At 36.8% G+C, this 17,880-nt stretch overlaps 1 non-coding gene across 1 annotated transcript; it reads right to left on the bottom strand.

Moving 5' to 3' along the window:
* Positions 1-14,547: 14,547 nt before the first annotated feature.
* On the bottom strand, positions 14,548-14,653 carry LOC121205435 (small nucleolar RNA R71). Its single transcript, XR_005900513.1, has one exon. It is a non-coding gene; the product is annotated as a small nucleolar RNA R71 (small nucleolar RNA).
* Positions 14,654-17,880: the final 3,227 nt, after the last annotated feature.

Here is a 17,880-nt window from a genome sequence, read left to right as displayed (position 1 = left end):
TTAATATATGGATACCAATAATCTCGAATTAGGGTTAAGAGTGTTTTAAAAAAAGAATAAGAGAAAACGATCCAACAATCATTTTGGGAGATTTTCTCTGAAAAAGTTCCAAGAAAGTTTTTGCCGTTCGTTTCAATACCAGGTGGACTACGTAGAGGTCGAGAAATTTTCGTTGTGTCTTGGAATTAACATCGAATCAACAACATCCTTTCATAGTTTTTTCAGTTAAGAAGGTATATTTTCAACCTTATTTCAACATGTTTCGTTCCTCGTACATGGATCCATGGCTGAGGACCGTTGGAATTTTTTTCCACTGCGCCACGGGACGTATTGGCAGTCCCAACACTTTCAAGGGTGACATCTCTAATACAACCTTATAGATCTCCTCATTTGTGATTATATTCTTTAAGGATTCAAATTCAACATCAAACATTTTATAGAACAAACCTTGTTGAATGGAGCCATTTCTAGTTGACAAGTCTTTTGTGAATAGAGACCTATAAAAAATCAATAGCCATTTGTTGCAAAGTCTTGAAATTATCACACAAACTATCATTGCTAAGTTGTAGCATTCGTAACAAATTTTACATTCTCTTATGGTTGCAACTACCACTCCTTCCCCGATCCTTGGATGTCCTAGCTTGTAGATCCTGTCAAGGATCGAACGAGCAACCAAGAAAGTTCAAAATAAGGATTCTGAGGTCCTTATCCTAGGGGATTTGATTATGGAAGATATGGGTTCTAAGAAAGAGTTTTTCAAAGAGAAATTTATGGCTAATGTTGCACATAAAATGGAAGATGCAACACGTCTCCTGGATTATGATGACTTTGAACTTTTGGAAGGAGATGTTAAGGTTTCCACAGATGGACCATATCCAAAGATCTTTTCTGAACATGTGCATGAAATCTTAGACAAAAGTATAGAGCAAATTGTGGTTGTCAAATTGTTCGGAAGAACGACATGTTATAAAGATCTAATAAACAGAATCCAAGCCCTTTGGAAACTTATTTGGGATTTCCAAGTGATCGATATTGAGAATGACTATTAACTTGTGAAATTCTCAATGACTATTAACAGGTGATCGATATTGAGGATCAGATATATTAGGAGGAGGACGTTGAGCAATATACTTTGGATCCTTGTCAGGCAATCAATAAGCATGAATATCTTTCTTTGTTCTCGTTTATGGATTTTAAAAATTTTTATTGGAATTGCCATTGAACTGCTAGCTCCACGTTTGGTGTTGATTTGAAGACTCTTTTGCAGACATATAAGCCTGATATTTGGGTGTTGATGGAAACACGAGTGAGTGGAAGGAAAGATGATGATATCATACAAAGAACTAGCTTTGATTTCTTGTATAGGCTCCTTTACAATATTAGAAAATATACCCATTAGAGAACTCATAATACTTTTAGAGAATTTTGTGTTTACATTTTGAGGGTTCTTTGTCTTTTCGGGTTTCGGGATTTAGTTTTTATCTTCATCTTTGTACTCTTCGTTCTTTGTCCATTATAGTAAAATTATCTTTGCCATTGGTTTTTTATCCTCTTTGAAGAGGTTTTTCCATGTTAAATTTGTGTGTTCAATTTTTCCATTTCTTTCGCTATTTTTACTTGTTCGTTGCTTTATCGGGTTGATCCCCAACAAGTGCCATCAGAGCTAGTTCAATTTTCATAGATCAGCCCATTCAGAAATGGCAACAACAAGGGTTAACATTGAGAAATTTGAGGGTGTCACAAATTTCAATCTGTGGCAAGTTTGGATGATGACAATTTTAGTTCAAACTGGTCTAAAAAAGGTCATTACTGAGAAAAAGCTCGAGAATCTAAATTAGTCAAAATGGAAGAGCTTGCTGAAATGACCTTGTCAACAATCTAGTTGTGCCTCAAAAATAGGGTATTGCAGGAGGTAGTGACAGAAAAGACCTCATCCGCCTTGTGGAAAATGTTAGAAACTCTTTATGCGACTAAGTCTCTGGCTAACTATTTATTTTTGAAACAATGTCTATTTAAGTTTCGCATGAACGAAGGTGAGCTTCTTAAAGATCACATCAGTCAATTCATTACCCTTTTAAATGATTTAAATAACATTGAGGTTCAGATTGACAATGAAGATTAGGTTATTTTATTATTGTGTTCTTTACCCTTTTCATACAAGTCTTTCAGGGAGACCTTGATTTATGGAAGAGACAAACTCGACAATGAGTTTGGTTCGGATATCAAGGAAAATAGGCAAGATTCCGTTTTGGTAGCATGAAAAAAGCAAGACAGAAGGTGTCTCTGTTGTAAGAAGTTAGGTCACGTCAAAGTAGATTGTTATAAACTGTAAAATAAAAAGGTTGTTGAAAGTAACGAGGAAGATGTAGCTAGTGCTAATTTGGTTGACGAAAGAGGTGATGATTTCTTACTAGTGTCAACGAGCAAAAGCTCCGAGCTTACGTCCAAGTGGATCCTAGATTTTGGATATTCTTTCTACATGTGTCCCAATATAGAATGGTTCTTTACATACAGTTCAGTTGAAGGTGGAGTTGTGCACATGAGAAATAACTCATCCAGTAAGGTAATGGTATTAGTACTGTTAAAATTAGGATGCATGATGGAATGGTTATGTAACTCCCAGAAATTGGGCCTAGAAGTATTAAGCTTTGAGTGTGGGAGCGGTTAGGAGACTGCTCATAAATATTTTAATTAAGCAAGAAAGTGACGCAAATTGCATGTTTACTTTATTCGCTAAGTGATTTGGGTGTATTTGAGAAGCTTGGGTTCAAGTCTTGGCCTTTGCAGAATTTTTTTAAATTAGCTCTTGAATGAATTTGGACTCTAGTATATAGGCTTTATAAATAATTGCGATTGTTTTAAGTCACAAAAAGCCTTGTGGTCTAGTGGCAAGGTGGCGTGTAAAGGAACCTTGAAGTCTGAGGTTCGAGCGTTGGCATAGTGCAAATGAGGTATTTATTTTACAGCTTGGTTCGGCCAGTGGTTGTGTTGCAGTAAAATTCTGATGGATGAGTGGTGAAGTGATAGGTGGAGGATATCAAGGAGGAAATTGTGGAGAAGATTGGGGAGAGATTTGTAGAGAGAAATTAGGAGTTTGATGCGTGTGGGGATGATGGTGCCATTTGGTATCTCTAATTCAGAATTGGGTAAAAAACTGACCATTTTCGTTATCCGTGAGTGTTTTGGAAGATGGTTTTTTTCCCCTTTTTGCAAGTGGTAGCTGAATTCCTTTAGTCAATATCGGCATTTGGTTATTTCGGGTTTGTGCCTCTCGTGACATTGTTCTTCTTTTAGTCATTTCTCATGTTCTATCGAACACTGTTCTTCTTCTTTGGCTACTCTCTTAACATTGCCGAACACATCTTCCTCCTCTTCCCCATTATTCATTCAATTTTCTTTCATAGCCAACTTTCCTTCTTCTTCCCCTTTCATTTATTTTTTCCCTTTTTCTTCTGTTCTACTTCTAAACCGAAAGTTATTCTTCTTTGATCTTTCTCAAGTAGTTTGGGTAGTGGTTGGCTGAATATTATTCTTCTCTAGTATTGGTAAATCGTTTTGGTCTACAAGTGTTCTGATGAATCAGTGTTTTCGAGGAGTGAAAGTGCAGAAATTCTACCAAAACCCTTTCACCTACTAATCGATTAAGGTAATTTCAGTACCCTACCTTATGGGCGTAGGTCGGATGGCCCTATTTTTCTGTAAGGTTATTATTCATGAGTTTAAGCCTCAACTATAATCGATTCCACCTATTAAGATCTTTTGTTATTGCAATTGCTCAGCAAAGAAATGTGTGATAGATTTAAATTACAATCTAAAGGAACAAGTCGTAGTTCGTACAATCGAGGTTTGTAGTATTGTCTATTTGGGTTAAATGTTTTAAACACTAATAAATAATAGACTGACTGTATGTTGGGACGGTTGTAGGTTGGGCGCTTAAGGAGTTTGAAGTGGTTGCATAAAAAGGTGTGCAATCGTACACCAATCTATTACTAACAAAATCCAAAGAAGTGTGTAATCACACCCCCTTTTTTACTGTAAAACAACAAAAGTCGAAAAGACGAAAAGCCGAAGAGCTGAAACTTTGGCATTTGAGGCCTCATGAGTGTGCGATAGCTCATGGGGAAAATCGAGCCCACAAATCATGGGCAATGGACTGTAAGGGCCACCACGAGTGTTTTCGTGGACTTGCGCCGTTATGGGCCCAATAGGCTCGTGGGCCCCACACAGATTAAATCCATGGTAGGTGATAAATATTGGACTGGGCTATGTAGGTCACACAGCGTAACTGAATTTGGGCTAAATGGGCCACACGAGCATGTGGGCTCATTGGGCCGAGTAATGGGCTCATTTACACCGTTATGATCATTTAGGATATCTGTGTCGCTCGAAGCAACTGTAGACCTTCGGAGAGGTCGTTATCTGAGTTGAAACCCTAAAAAGGTAAAATGACCGTAATACCCCTGTAGGGTAAAATAACCGTAATGCCCCTGTAGGGTAAAATGACCGTAATACCCATGTAGGATAAAATGACCTAATGCCCTTGTAGGGTAAAATGACTGTAATGCCCCTATAGGGTAAAATGACCGTAATACCCCTATAGGGTAAAATGACCGTAATACCCTTGTAGGGTAAAATGATCGTAATGCCCCTGTAGGGTAAAATGACCGTAATGCTCCTGTAGGGTAAAATAAACGTAATACCCCTGTTTGGTAAAATCATGATTATGCCCTTATGTTCCGTATGACTGATGTGCTTATGACTGAGTATGACCGTAATACATTGAGTTTTCGTGAACTCACCCTTTCTTTTAACTGTACAGGTAATCCTCAGCCTTAGACGATTTGGAGCTACGAGGGACTCGGAGGTCGCCACACGATTGCTGATGTTCTACTTTTAACTTTATTTATTTAAATTTCATATTAGGTTTTTGGTTATGTAATAAGGCCATTTGTGGTTTTAAATTTTAATTAGGCTTTGATTTATATATATATTCTTGGACTGCTAGTCTAGGTAAAGACGAGTTTTTAAAATAATTACTGTTTTTTAAAACACGCATTTTAAACTTCATCGACTTAAAAAGCTTCTATGTTTTTAAATCAATTTAACATAACACTAATGGTTAATAAGGTAAGCGTTTTGACGAGAACTTTTGTTAAATAATAATAAAAGGTTTTAAATTCAGTAACGAATTTTTACCTAAAACTTCGATGTGATACGCCAGATTCAGCCATAACGTCTAGGCTGGGTTTGGGGTGTTACATATGAAAGAATCTCATCTCATTGAGGAATTTAGTCTCGAAAGGTAATAGAATCAACATTGAGTCGAGCGGCATTAAGATGTCTTATGAGGCTCTTGTTTTGTTAAAAGGTAAAAGAACTGACAGTCTTTATATTCTGGAAGGTTCTACAGTGACTGGTGAAATTGGATGTTCCTCACCCGTTATGGAGTCGAAGTCAACTCGTTTGGAGTGGAGGCAACTTGGTCATAGGAGGAAAAAAGGTATGATCATTTCATTGGATAGAAGTTCTCTTTTGGATGCAGGTTTTGAAAAGTTAGGGCACCGTGTTCGTGAAAATCAAACCTGGGTTAGTTTTGATTTGGTAGTATACAAGTCGAAGGCTAGAAGTCTTCTAGTTTCTAAACACAGATTCGACTCAATTAATTCCCTGCATAGTTCAAGATAGGCTCGTAGCGGGCTTCGACAAAGATGGCGTTGTGGAAATATGAGTCAAGGTGGAGATTTGTTGAATATGAATCCTATTTCTATCAAATTTGAGAAATAATCTTCTAGTTAAAATCTATTTATTTATTTCAATCAAACTCTGATTAGTCTATATTATTTTACTATGATTTGACCTATGAATTTAGCCTATAAATAGGCTCTTTTACGACCTTAAAAAATACATCCATTAGAGATTAGAATTCATAACACTTTTAGAGAATTTTGTATTTACGTTTTGAGGGTTCTTTATTTTTTCGGGTTTCAGAGTTTAGTTTTTATGTCCATCTTTGTACTTTTCGTTCTTTTGCCATTATAGTAAAATTATCTTTGCCCGTGATTTTTTTTCCTCTTTGGAGAGGTTTTTCCACGTTAAATTTGTGTGTTCAATTTTTCAATTTCTTTCGCTATTTTTACTTCTTCATTTTTTAATTGGGTTGATCCCCAACATATTAAATTATTGTAAATCTATTGATAAATGGATGACTATATAACTCCCAAAACTCCCAAATTCATTCTTTTGTAATTCCTAAATTCATTCTCTCGTAAAACCTAAATTCATTCTCTTCTCATAACCTATGGTGATTGAGACCCTACAAATAGAGGGCAAGTATAAACTTTTTTTGTATCCAGGTGAAAGTTGAATCATCCTTTCATTTTTCTATTCTTCTCTCTTGTTCATTCTATAATTTTATTAGTTTATAGTACATTATCAACACAATCTTTCTTAGAAATAAAATTCTTATGTATTAAAGATTTGACTTACCATCCATGATGTTTCATTTGAAGCTTTATACACAAAATGAAAAAAAAATTGCATGGAGTTTTATTTAATGTTTCATATTGAATTATTATTATTTTTAGATTCTTGATTAATTATGATGGTTTTGTTTAATTTATTTTATTTCTATATTTTAAGGATAGTGAAAGATTTGATATCTATATAGATATTGACCAAAAGTAATTTTATGTCAAAATTTATAGATTGCTTGCAGTTGCTATTGAAACTTTCGTAGAGGATAAAAATTTGAAGTAGATTTTCTTATCACATCACATGCCTATATGCACCTACATTTTTGTTCATAAAAAATATTTTTCCTCAATATATGCTATTTGATAATTACTTGGTGATTATGTTTGAACCATGATAGATTAATTTTAATTTTATAAATTGATAGATTTATAAATCATGATCCATAATATTATCGATCACTTTTATTAATCAAGGACTAAGCTTCATCACAATATATGATCTTGCATCGATTCTTACTCATAATTAAACTAGTTGTTTTATGAGTTTATTTGATAGTCATCATTCTAGGTAACATATGTTTTTGGACTTTGATACTATTTAAAATTCTCTTAATCAACAATGATAAACTTAATCAAGATTCTTTCATACCAAACAATCAAATATTATTTCACATCAAACACGTCTGTTTTAAGTCCTTTTAATGAAAAATTTTGAGGAATGTCTTAATTGATTTTTGGGCCAATTTTATTGTAGAATTTCATGTTTAGGTACAACCAAATTTTCAACTCTTGAATGATTTTAGTTGACTACATTGACTATTGTATACTTGTTGAGTGTATTTTATGCATTTTATTTTATTCCATTTAGCAATCAATGAGCAATTATAAGTGAATTTTTTTTGTAAACATGAGATGTATGATTTTGAAGTAAATTTCATGCATGTCTGCAATGATTTATGAAAATTTTTCTAGCACTAGCATTATATCAGGTTTCATCTTTTAGATTTTAGTTTTATCCATACATTTGATTTACAATAAACTATATGCATGACTTATCTATTTCTTACTAATTAATTGATGATGCAAAACTCTTGTAAAAAGGGTTTTAAAAGAATTCTTTATTGATATCATGCCTTCTTATGGCTGAACAAAATAATGAGTTATTCGTCCTTATGGATTTGCTCCATTCCTTGAAGTGAAATTGAGATGGGCATGGTGGGTGAATTGACATACTTTCTTGGGTTCCTGATAAACCGGAAATTATTCATATTTTTACCCTATGTTTAATGCATTTTATGGATGATTTCTCATTAGAATTGGTGAATTTGATGCTCCTAATGCTTTAATTTCATGTTTTATACTTAGGAGAGCATAGGACAGCGAAAGAAATGAGAAACGGGCCAAAAACAGAGAAAATGGGCCAAAGTACGAAATCAACACGGCCTGGACCTCCTCACACGAGCAGACCACACTGCCGTGTCAATTTGGTAGGCTTGAACATGGCCTGAAGTAATCGAACATGGGCGTGTGCCACGGGCGTGTCCCTGCTGAGCCCAAGTTGAGTTTAATTCAGAAAAGGCTAATTTTGAGGGCTTTTAGGCATTCCAAAGCCTATAAATACACCCTAGAGGAGGAAGAAAGGGGGCACACAGAAGAGGGAGTAAGGAATTACTCCAAAGAAGCCGATTGATTCATCCCAGAAGACGGATTCATCATCAAGACTGAAGATCTCTCCTCAATTCCCCTTCAGGAGTTTTGGGTTTTCTTGATGTTTTGTATTCTTTATTTTTCTGAGATGTTTTCTTATTTAGTTATGAACTAAATCCCCTAAATACCTAAGGGGAATGAAACCTAAGACAAATCTTGTTATTATTTTCTGAATTGTATGATAAATATTTAACTTGTTCTTAATCATGTGTTCTTAATTCTTGTTTTGATATCCCAGGATACTGATTCAAGATAAGATCTTATTCAGAGGAGGAATAGACCCTGTCTAAGAGTACATTTATCATAATTAAGCGAAGTTCATTGCGCGCCTAGATATAGGGTGACAAGATTTTGCCGGATTAGGGTGAAACCTAATAAGGGGATCCATAGATCGAGTTAATGCAACCCTAGAATGTTAATTAGAAAAAAGTCTCGGTTATTCAATCTAGAGATTAGACGTTACTAGTCTTGAATAGGGATAATAACATAACTTAGGGATATTTACGGAACAAGTTGAATGAATAAATCGTCCGATTCGGAGCCAGAATAACAAGTAAAGTCTAGGTGGATTTTTCCTTAGGTATTGTCTTCATTCAATCGATTTTCCCAAAAGCAATTCCACAATTCTATTCTCTGTGAGTTCTTAGTTTAGGTAATTAGTTAGTTAAAAACAAAACCCCATTATTCTTAGGCTAGATAATAAAAAGAAAGTAATTACTAGTACTTTTAGTTCCTTTGGGTTTGACAATCCGGTCTTGCTAAAACTATACCACTGTTCAATAGGTACACTTGCCTACATCGCGATAATAGTTAATTTAAGAACGAGCAATTATAAATATTTAAAACCTATCACGAAATAACGCGATCAAGTTTTTGGCTGTGTGCCCAACACGGGCTATGATAAAATGCCACGGCTGTGTGATTTAGCCATGGTTGAGCCTACAAAAACAGCACGGGCATACAACACGCCCGTGTCTAACACCCGTGGTCAAACCTGCCCAATTAACACGGGCGTGGAGCTAGAACACACAGGCGTGGGAGAAGTGAATGAAGTCAGACACGACCGTGCGACACGGCCGTGTGAACTCACACGCCCGAGGAACACAGACGTGTACTAAATGTTAGACGCGCCCAAATTTGAAATTCGCGAATCACACGGGCTGAAATTGGGGAACATGGGCGTGTGCCATGGCCGTGTGCCCCAAAATCTATAAATACCCTCCACTATTCACTTTCTTTTCCATTCAAAAACCTAACCCTACCTGCTGCTACTCCACACGGCCTCCCTGCCACGCCCATGCGCCACCTCAAACTTCATTTTTGATGCTCAATCTCTCTCCCTTAGCGTTTGTTTACTCCTTTCACTTCTATTTTACTCATTACTAATGCTTATTATTAGCATAATCTTTATTGCTTTTGAACTATTTTTCATTTTGCTCATTATTTTATCCTTTAGTTTGCATTCTTAGGTTAGTTATTATACAATGCATGTTAAAATCAAGTGATTAGGGAAACTTCATCCCATGACTTTACCATGCCCATCCTCATGACATTTCTATGCCAATGCCTCTCATGTAATTTACATTTTTCAATTATTTATCATACATTTCATGTTGTTGGGAAAGCTTCATTCTTTTGTCTTACACATGCCATTACTACATACAATGATAAAGTCACGAAATTATTATATTAGTTATGTTTGGTTGTGGCCGAAATTTGACTTTTTAATTGAAAATTGTATTCCTTCTACTTTGACCACTCATCAAGATGACTTGATGATTCTGATCTCAGGTACCATGTCATCTTCAAGAGGAAAGAAAACCACCGTACCAGCCTCGAAGAAGAGGAAAGAAGCGTCCTCTTCCGTAGGTCCAACCGCGAAAATTCGTCACCCTTTCCTGCAGTTCCCCCGAGGGCCCCAAGAAGAGCTTTTCCAAATACTTTGGCCCCGACCATTAATTGTGGGCCGCTGCATCGACTGGGCTGCCATAGAACAAGTTAACATGGTTGACGCGATTCAGGCTCTCCTAACCATCGACCCTTGTGAGCTGTTCTTCGAGATTATCGAGCTGACATACCTTGAGCTCACAATGGAACTTTGCTCAACGTTTCATCTTTAGACCGTAATGACAAGGTACGATGATCCCAGCACGGTCCAGTTTTGCTTAGATGGGTTAATCTGCCAGCTAAGCGTCTCAGATTTTGGTGCTGCATTAGGCTTACATACGGAGGAGTTCAAGGAGGAGAATAAACTACATGCTCTCAGTCGCCACATACATTTCCCTCCCTCGAAGTGTTGGCGCACTTTGGCCCCCAGCACGGCCTCCTACAATCCTATCCGCTCCAAGGCATTAGTTCTCCCACCATCCCTGAGGTACTTACACGCTATTTTAGCTCAAATGATCACAGGGAGGCTAGAGAGCACTAACGTCGTCAACACTCACGACGTCTATTTCTTATGGTGCATGTCACAAGGCACGTCATCGACCTTGTCTACTTCATCGCCCTCGTGATTCAGCACCAGACAGAACGGCATAGGAAGGGGTCATCTCCATTGGCCCTTATGTGACTCGACTGGCGCGACACTTCGGTTTCCTCAACACCGCGGCCCAAGAATCATCCCCACCCTTATTTGTCAGTACTTCCACATCTCATTGCTAGTCCCACCTCGTGAATCATCCAGCGATGAAGATGTTTAGAAATATTTATTTCTTATTTTATGTTTTTAATTTTTATTGAAACTATTTTTTATTTTTATTAGATTTTAGAAATTTTATTTTTAATTATTAAACTCGGTTATTTCTTTTTGAGCAATTATTCTTCCTAATATCCCCTAAAAAGTTCCTGATTTTATTACAGTTATATAGAGCTCTTAAGCTCATTGTCACATAGGAACTAAAACTCCACCGGGACTAATGGCCTAATGAACCTCTTCGACCGCCGGAGTATCCTCCTCCACTCTCGAACCGATTCCTCTCCAGAACTCCAATTCGAGGATTTTATCATACAGGAAGTTTCACTTCTCTCCCTATCTTATTTTTATACTCTAATATCTATCTTTGTACATTGAGGGCAATGTACATCAGAAAAATCCCTAAATAATTACCTTGTTCTCTTGAAAAGCTTTCATATCAAATTTAGGATAAATTTTAATTGATTTATGATTTTGATTGATATATCTTGAATTAAAACATAGGCATTTATGCATTGATTGTTTAAACTTTAAGACATTAGAGAATCAAACATGATGACTTGATTTTTAAGAATTTAAAATTATAGGTTATTTCCCCAAGTCTAGGTATTACTTTGAATTGGAATTCACGAGTCTAAACATAAAAAAGCCATAATTTTTGTGAGATTTTTGAGCCTCTTGAGCATCTATTAATCCTTTCATGCTCACTTTTATTATTGCTTTGAGCGTGTCAGTATTGAACTGTTATTCTAGAACTTGCTTGATTATGCATGTCGAGACCACACCATCTGATTTGGTATATCAAAATGATTAAGGCACCTACGATTAACCCACTCATGCCATGAAAAGCCTACCTCCACGATTAATCCCTAGTAAACCCATCTAAGCCTAACAAGCCATTCCTTGTATTAACCTCAATATTAACCTTTAACCCATTATTGTTGAAATCCCCTAAATTAATCACTATTTTTGTCGAGATTTGAGTTGAATGGATTGCTTAGCTATGTTTTGTTCTTAATAGTTAGTCTATATTATTTTAACTTGTTCTTAAAAAAAAAACTATGTATACATATCTGTAATTTCATATTCTAAGAGAATCTCTGTTGTACGCAAATGAAGACTAACTCTTTTTATAGTTAGGCAATTTTTCAATTCAATCTCAATTCTAACCCTTTCTTTCAGCTTGTGACCACACCCCCTAACAAAGCCTCATTACAACCCTCTAAAGACCTTTTGATTGATGTATCATCTTAAATTATAGTGGTGGAGATTTGATTTTCATGCAAGTCTATGGTAATGACTTTTCATTATTGACTATTGAGTGCTTCATTTATTTTCCTTAAACAACTCGAGTGATTTGAGTGAATCTTTAGTGAGGATGTGAAATTCTGTAATATTCTGAATCAAAGGTAATTACATAAATAAGGGGAGACACCTATGTTTGCATGATTAAAATACTCAACTTGGAATGTTTGAAACTTTTATGTTCTTTTAGTTGAATTCTCATTGTATAATTACCTATGGATTATTTTGAGATATTATCGATAAGAATTATAAGTTGAGGAGAATTTATTTTGATTATGAGTTGAGGGTTTTGCTTGAGGACAAGCAAATGCTTAAGTGTGGGGGTATTTGATAAACCGTAAATTATACATATTTTTACCCCATGTTTAATGCATTTTATGGATGATTTCTCATTAGAATTGGTGAATCCGATGCTCCTAATGCTTTAATTTAATGTTTTATACTTAGGAGAGCATAGGAGAGCGAAAGGAACGAGAAACGGGCCAAAAATAGAGAAAATGGGCCAAAGTACGAAATCAACACAGCCTGGACCTCCTCACACGGGCAGACCACACGGCCGTGTCAATTTGGCAAGCTCGAACATGGCCTGAAGTAATCGAACATGGGCGTGTCCCTGCCGAGCCCACGTTGAGTCCAATTCGGAAAAGGCTAATTTTGAGGGCTTTTAAGCATTCTAAAGCCTATAAATACACCCTAGAGGAGGAAGAAAAGGGGCACACAGAAGAGGGAGTAAGGAATTACTCCAAGGAAGCCGATTGATTCATCTCAGAAGCCGGATTCATCATCAAGACTGAAGATCTCTCCTCAATTCCCCTTCAGGAGTTTTGGGTTTTCTTGATGTTTTGTATTCTTTATTTTTCTGCGATGTTTTCTTATTTAGTTATGAACTAAATCCCCTAAATACCTAAGGGGAATGAAACTTAAGATGAATCTTGTTATTATTTTTTGAATTGTATGATAAATATTTAACTTGTTCTTAATTATGTATTCTTAATTCTTATTTTGATATCCCAGGATACTGATTCAAGATAAGCTCTTATTCAGAAGAGGAATAGACCCTGTCTAAGAGTACATTTATCATAATTAAGCGAAGTTGATTGCGCGACTAGACATAGGGTGACAAGATTTTGCCGGATTAGGGTGAAACCTAATAAGGGGATCCATCGATCGAGTTAATGCAACCCTAGAATGTTAATTAGAAAAAAAGTCTCGGTTATTCAATCTAGGAATTAGACGTTATTAGTCTTGAATAGGGATAATAACATAACTTAGGGATCTCTACGGAACAAGTTGAATGAATAAATCGTCCGATTCGGAGCCAGAATAACAAGTAAAGTCTAGGTGGATTTTTCCTTAGGTATTGTCTTCATTCAATCGATTTTCCCAAAAACAATTCCCCAATTCTATTCTCTGTGAGTTCTTAGTTTAGATAATTAGTTAGTTAAAAACAAAACCCCATTATTCTTAGGCTAGATAATAAAAAGACAGTAATTACTAGTACTTTTAGTTCCTTTGGGTTTGACAATCCGGTCTTGCTAAAACTATACGACTGTTCGATAGGTACACTTGCCTACATCGCGATAATAGTTAATTTAAGAACGAGTAATTATAAATATTTAAAACCTATCACGAAATAACGCGATCAAGTTCTTGGCGCCGTTGCTGGGGAACTAAGATATTAAGAACGCTCAATTTTTATTACTTTAGCCATTTATTTTTCTTGCAATTTAATTTAATTTTATTATTATTATTATTTATTAACCTACTATTTCTTTCTCATGGCAGGTTTTTATAGTTTATGACTAGAAGAAACCCGTCAGAACCATTACTTTTTGACGAAGAAATCGATCGTATAGTTCGTAGAAACCAAAGAGCAATAAGCGCAGCTTAAGATACATTGAGAGCGAGCAAGAAGACGACACTCAACCTCCAACCGAAGAGATGGCTGAAAACCAAGGCAATCAGCTACCTCTTGCAATTGCAGTTAATCAAAATCCTGCTCTATGCACTATGTATGATTATGCTAAACCTTCTTTAACAGGAACTGAATCGAGCATAGTTAGACCTGCTGTAGCTGCAAATACTTTTGAATTAAAACCTAACACTATTCAAATGATACAACAATTTGTTCAGTTTGATGGTTTGCAGGATGAGGATCCCAACGCTTATTTAGCCAACTTCTTAGAACGATGCGATACATTTAAAATTAATGGTGTTTCTGATGATGCCATTCGTCTTCGGTTGTTTCCCTTTTCATTGAGGAACAAAGCTAAACAGTGGTAGAACTCGTTGCCACGAGGGTCAATTACTACTTGGGAACAAATGACCGAAAAAATTTTACTAAAATATTTTTCGCCGGCTAAAATGGCTAAATTACGTAATGATATCTCTTCTTTTGTGCAAATGGATTTAGAAACACTCTACGATGCATGTGAGAGATACAAGGACCTTTTGAGAAGATGCCTCACCATGGGTTACCGCTTTGGCTCCAAGTACAAACATTTCACAATGGTCTGAATCCTTAGACTCGGCAAATGGTTTACGCAGCGGCGGGCGGAACCATCAACAATAAAACACCGGAAGATGCCTATGAGTTTATAGAGGAGATGTCACTGAATAACTATCAGTGGCAAGTTATGAGGACAAAGCCAACGAAAACAGCCGGCGTTTATAACGTCAATTCGGTCACCATGCTCCCTAATCAGGTAGAACTCTTAAATAAAAAGATTGATGGTTTTCTTAATTCTTCATAGGTTCACCCAGTAATAAAATGAGAATCAAGTAGCGGTGGAACAAACCATTTGGAATACCAACCTTATGGCCACAACATGGATAACGAGCAATTAAATTACATGGGTAATAATCCTCGACCTCAAAACAATTCATGTAGTAACATTTATAATGCAGGTTGGAGGAATCGCCCCAATTTTTCGTGGGGCGGTCAAGGAAATCAAAGACCACAACATCCTTCGGGCTACCAACAACCACCCTACCAACAGAAAAGAAGCCAAACCTTGAAGAGATACTCTCAAAGTTTATTTTGGTGTCGGAAACTCGTTTTCAGAACACTGATACAACACTTAAAAATAAACAAACGTTGATCCAAGGGCTCGAAACTCAGATAGGCCAGCTTTCCAAACTGATCTTCAAACGACCATAAGGTAGCTTGCCAAGTAACACTGAACCTAACCTAAGGGAACAGCTCAACGCAATTAATATTCAAGATGACGAAGGAGTCATTGAGCCTGAACCAAAACCGAGGCAAGAAACAGTGGTAAGCAAAAGTCAAGGTGAGGTAGATCAAAATACAAACAAACCAGTAATTGTCGAATATAAACCTCATGTGCCATACCCCAACGCGACAAGGAAAGACCCCTTAGATGAAAAATTTGGTAAATTCCTTAAACTCTTAAAAAAATTACATATTAACTTACCGTTTATTGAAGCTCTATTGTAGATGCCAAATGCAATGAAATTTTTAAAGGAGCTTTTAGCAAATAAGTGAAAGTTGGACGAGGCGTCGCATGTAGAGCTGAACGCAGTTTGCTCGGCTATTCTCCAAAATAAACTACCCAACAAACTAAAAGATTCAGGGAGTTTTATGATTCCTTGCTTAATTGGTAGTTTAGACGTTAATTATGCATTGGCTGATCTAGGGGCTAGTATCAACATCATGCCTTACAAAATGTTTAAGCAACTAGGTCTCGGGAAACCCAAATAGACTAGGATGAGCATTCAATTAGCAGATAAAACTATAAGATTCCTTAGAGGTATTATTGAAGATGTGCTAGTTAAAATCGGCAAATTTATATTTCCCCTTGACTTTATTGTTCTAGACATAGAAGAGGATAGCAGCACTCCCTTAATCCTAGGAAGGCCCTTTTTAGCAACTGCTAAAACCATCATTGATGTTGGCACAGGTGAACTCACACTCCGGGTGGGAGACGAAACAATCACCCTTCAAGCTCGCAATTCTGACAATACATCAAGGATTGAAGGTAATTATTTAAACCATCCTACTAAAACTAACAATATGGTACAACCTACATTGCAGAAAATGAGTCTGAAGGAAGCACACGAGTCATTCTCAAGCAATAGTAGAGGACCTGTTCATGAAGATCGAAGACTACAAATCGAGGAACTCAATGAATGGCGAACACACAAACTAAGAACACCTGACAAGCCGAAACTACGCCAAAACAAGCCCGATACCTCTCCAAATCAACTTAAGGTTGGTGATAAGGTCTTATTAAATGCCGCAGATCCCCACATTGTTACTACCACACTGAATGAGGAAATCCCTCTTATGGTACTCAGTATTTTTTCATTCGGTATGGTGGAGGTGAGTCATCCCAAGTTCGGCACTTTTAAGGTAAACAACACCCGATTAAAACTTTTTTTGATGAGATTGATAGTAGGAATGAGGAGTATAAACTCCTCAAACCATCATGACCATTCACTGAAGAGGCAATTTGAGCTTAGACTATAATTAAGCACTTCTCGGAAGGCAACCTGACCACTAACAATATTAATTTCTTTACATTTTGGTATTTAACTCCTAACTTACTAATAGAAATCTTGAATACAGGTGTTTCCACAAAGACACGGCCTAGCACACAGGCATGCTAAAGGCCATGTGGAAATAGGGCAAGGATTACCCCAACACGGGCTATGATAAAATGCCACGGCTGTGTGATTTGGCCATGGTTGAGCCTGCAAAAACAGCACGGGCATGCGACACGCCCGTGTCTAACACCCGTGGTCGAACCTGCCCAATTAACACGGGCGTGGAGCTTGAATACACAGGCATGGGAGAAGTGAATGAAGTCAGACACGATCGTGCGACACGGCTGTGTGAACTCACATGCCCAAGGAACACAGGCGTGTACTAAATGTTAGACGCGCCCAAATTTGAAATTCGCGAATCACACAGGCTGAAATTGGGGACACGGGCTTGTGCCATGGCCGTGTGCCCCAAAATCTATAAATACCCTACACTATTTACTTTCTTTTCCATTCAAAAATCCTAACCCTAGCTGCTGCTACTCCACACGGCCTCCCTGCCACGCTCGTGCGCCACCTCCAACTTCATTTTTGATGCTCAATCTCTCACCCTTAGCGTTTGTTTACTCCTTTCACTTCTATTTTACTCATTACTAATGCTTATTATTAGCATAATCTTTATTGCTTTTGAACTATTTTTCATTTTGCTTATTATTTTATCCTTTAGTTTGCATTCTTAGGTTAGTTATTATACAATGCATGTTAAAATCAAGTGATTAGGGAAACTTCATCCCATGACTTTACCATGCCCATCCTCATGACATTTCCACGCTAATGCCTCTCATGTAATTTGCATTTTTCAATTATTTATCATACATTTCATGTTGTTGGGAAAGCTTCATTCTTTTGTCTTACACATGCCATTACTACATACAATGATAAAGTCACGAAATTATTATATTAGTTATGTTTGGTTGTGGCCAAAATTTGACTTTTTAATTGAAAATTATATTCCTTCTACTTTGACCACTCATCAAGATGACTTGATGATTCTGATCTCAGGTACCATGTCATCTTCAAGAGGAAAGAAAACCACCGTACCAGCCTCGAAGAAGAGGAAAGAAGCGTCCTCTTCCGTAGGTCCAACCGCGGAAATTCGTCACCCTTTCCTGCAGTTCCCCGAGGGCCCCAAGAAGAGCT

The sequence above is a fragment of the Gossypium hirsutum genome, chromosome A08 (genome assembly GCF_007990345.1).
Source record: "Gossypium hirsutum isolate 1008001.06 chromosome A08, Gossypium_hirsutum_v2.1, whole genome shotgun sequence".
NCBI classification, from domain to species: Eukaryota; Viridiplantae; Streptophyta; class Magnoliopsida; order Malvales; family Malvaceae; genus Gossypium; species Gossypium hirsutum.
This window is presented reverse-complemented; position numbering and strand designations above follow the sequence as displayed.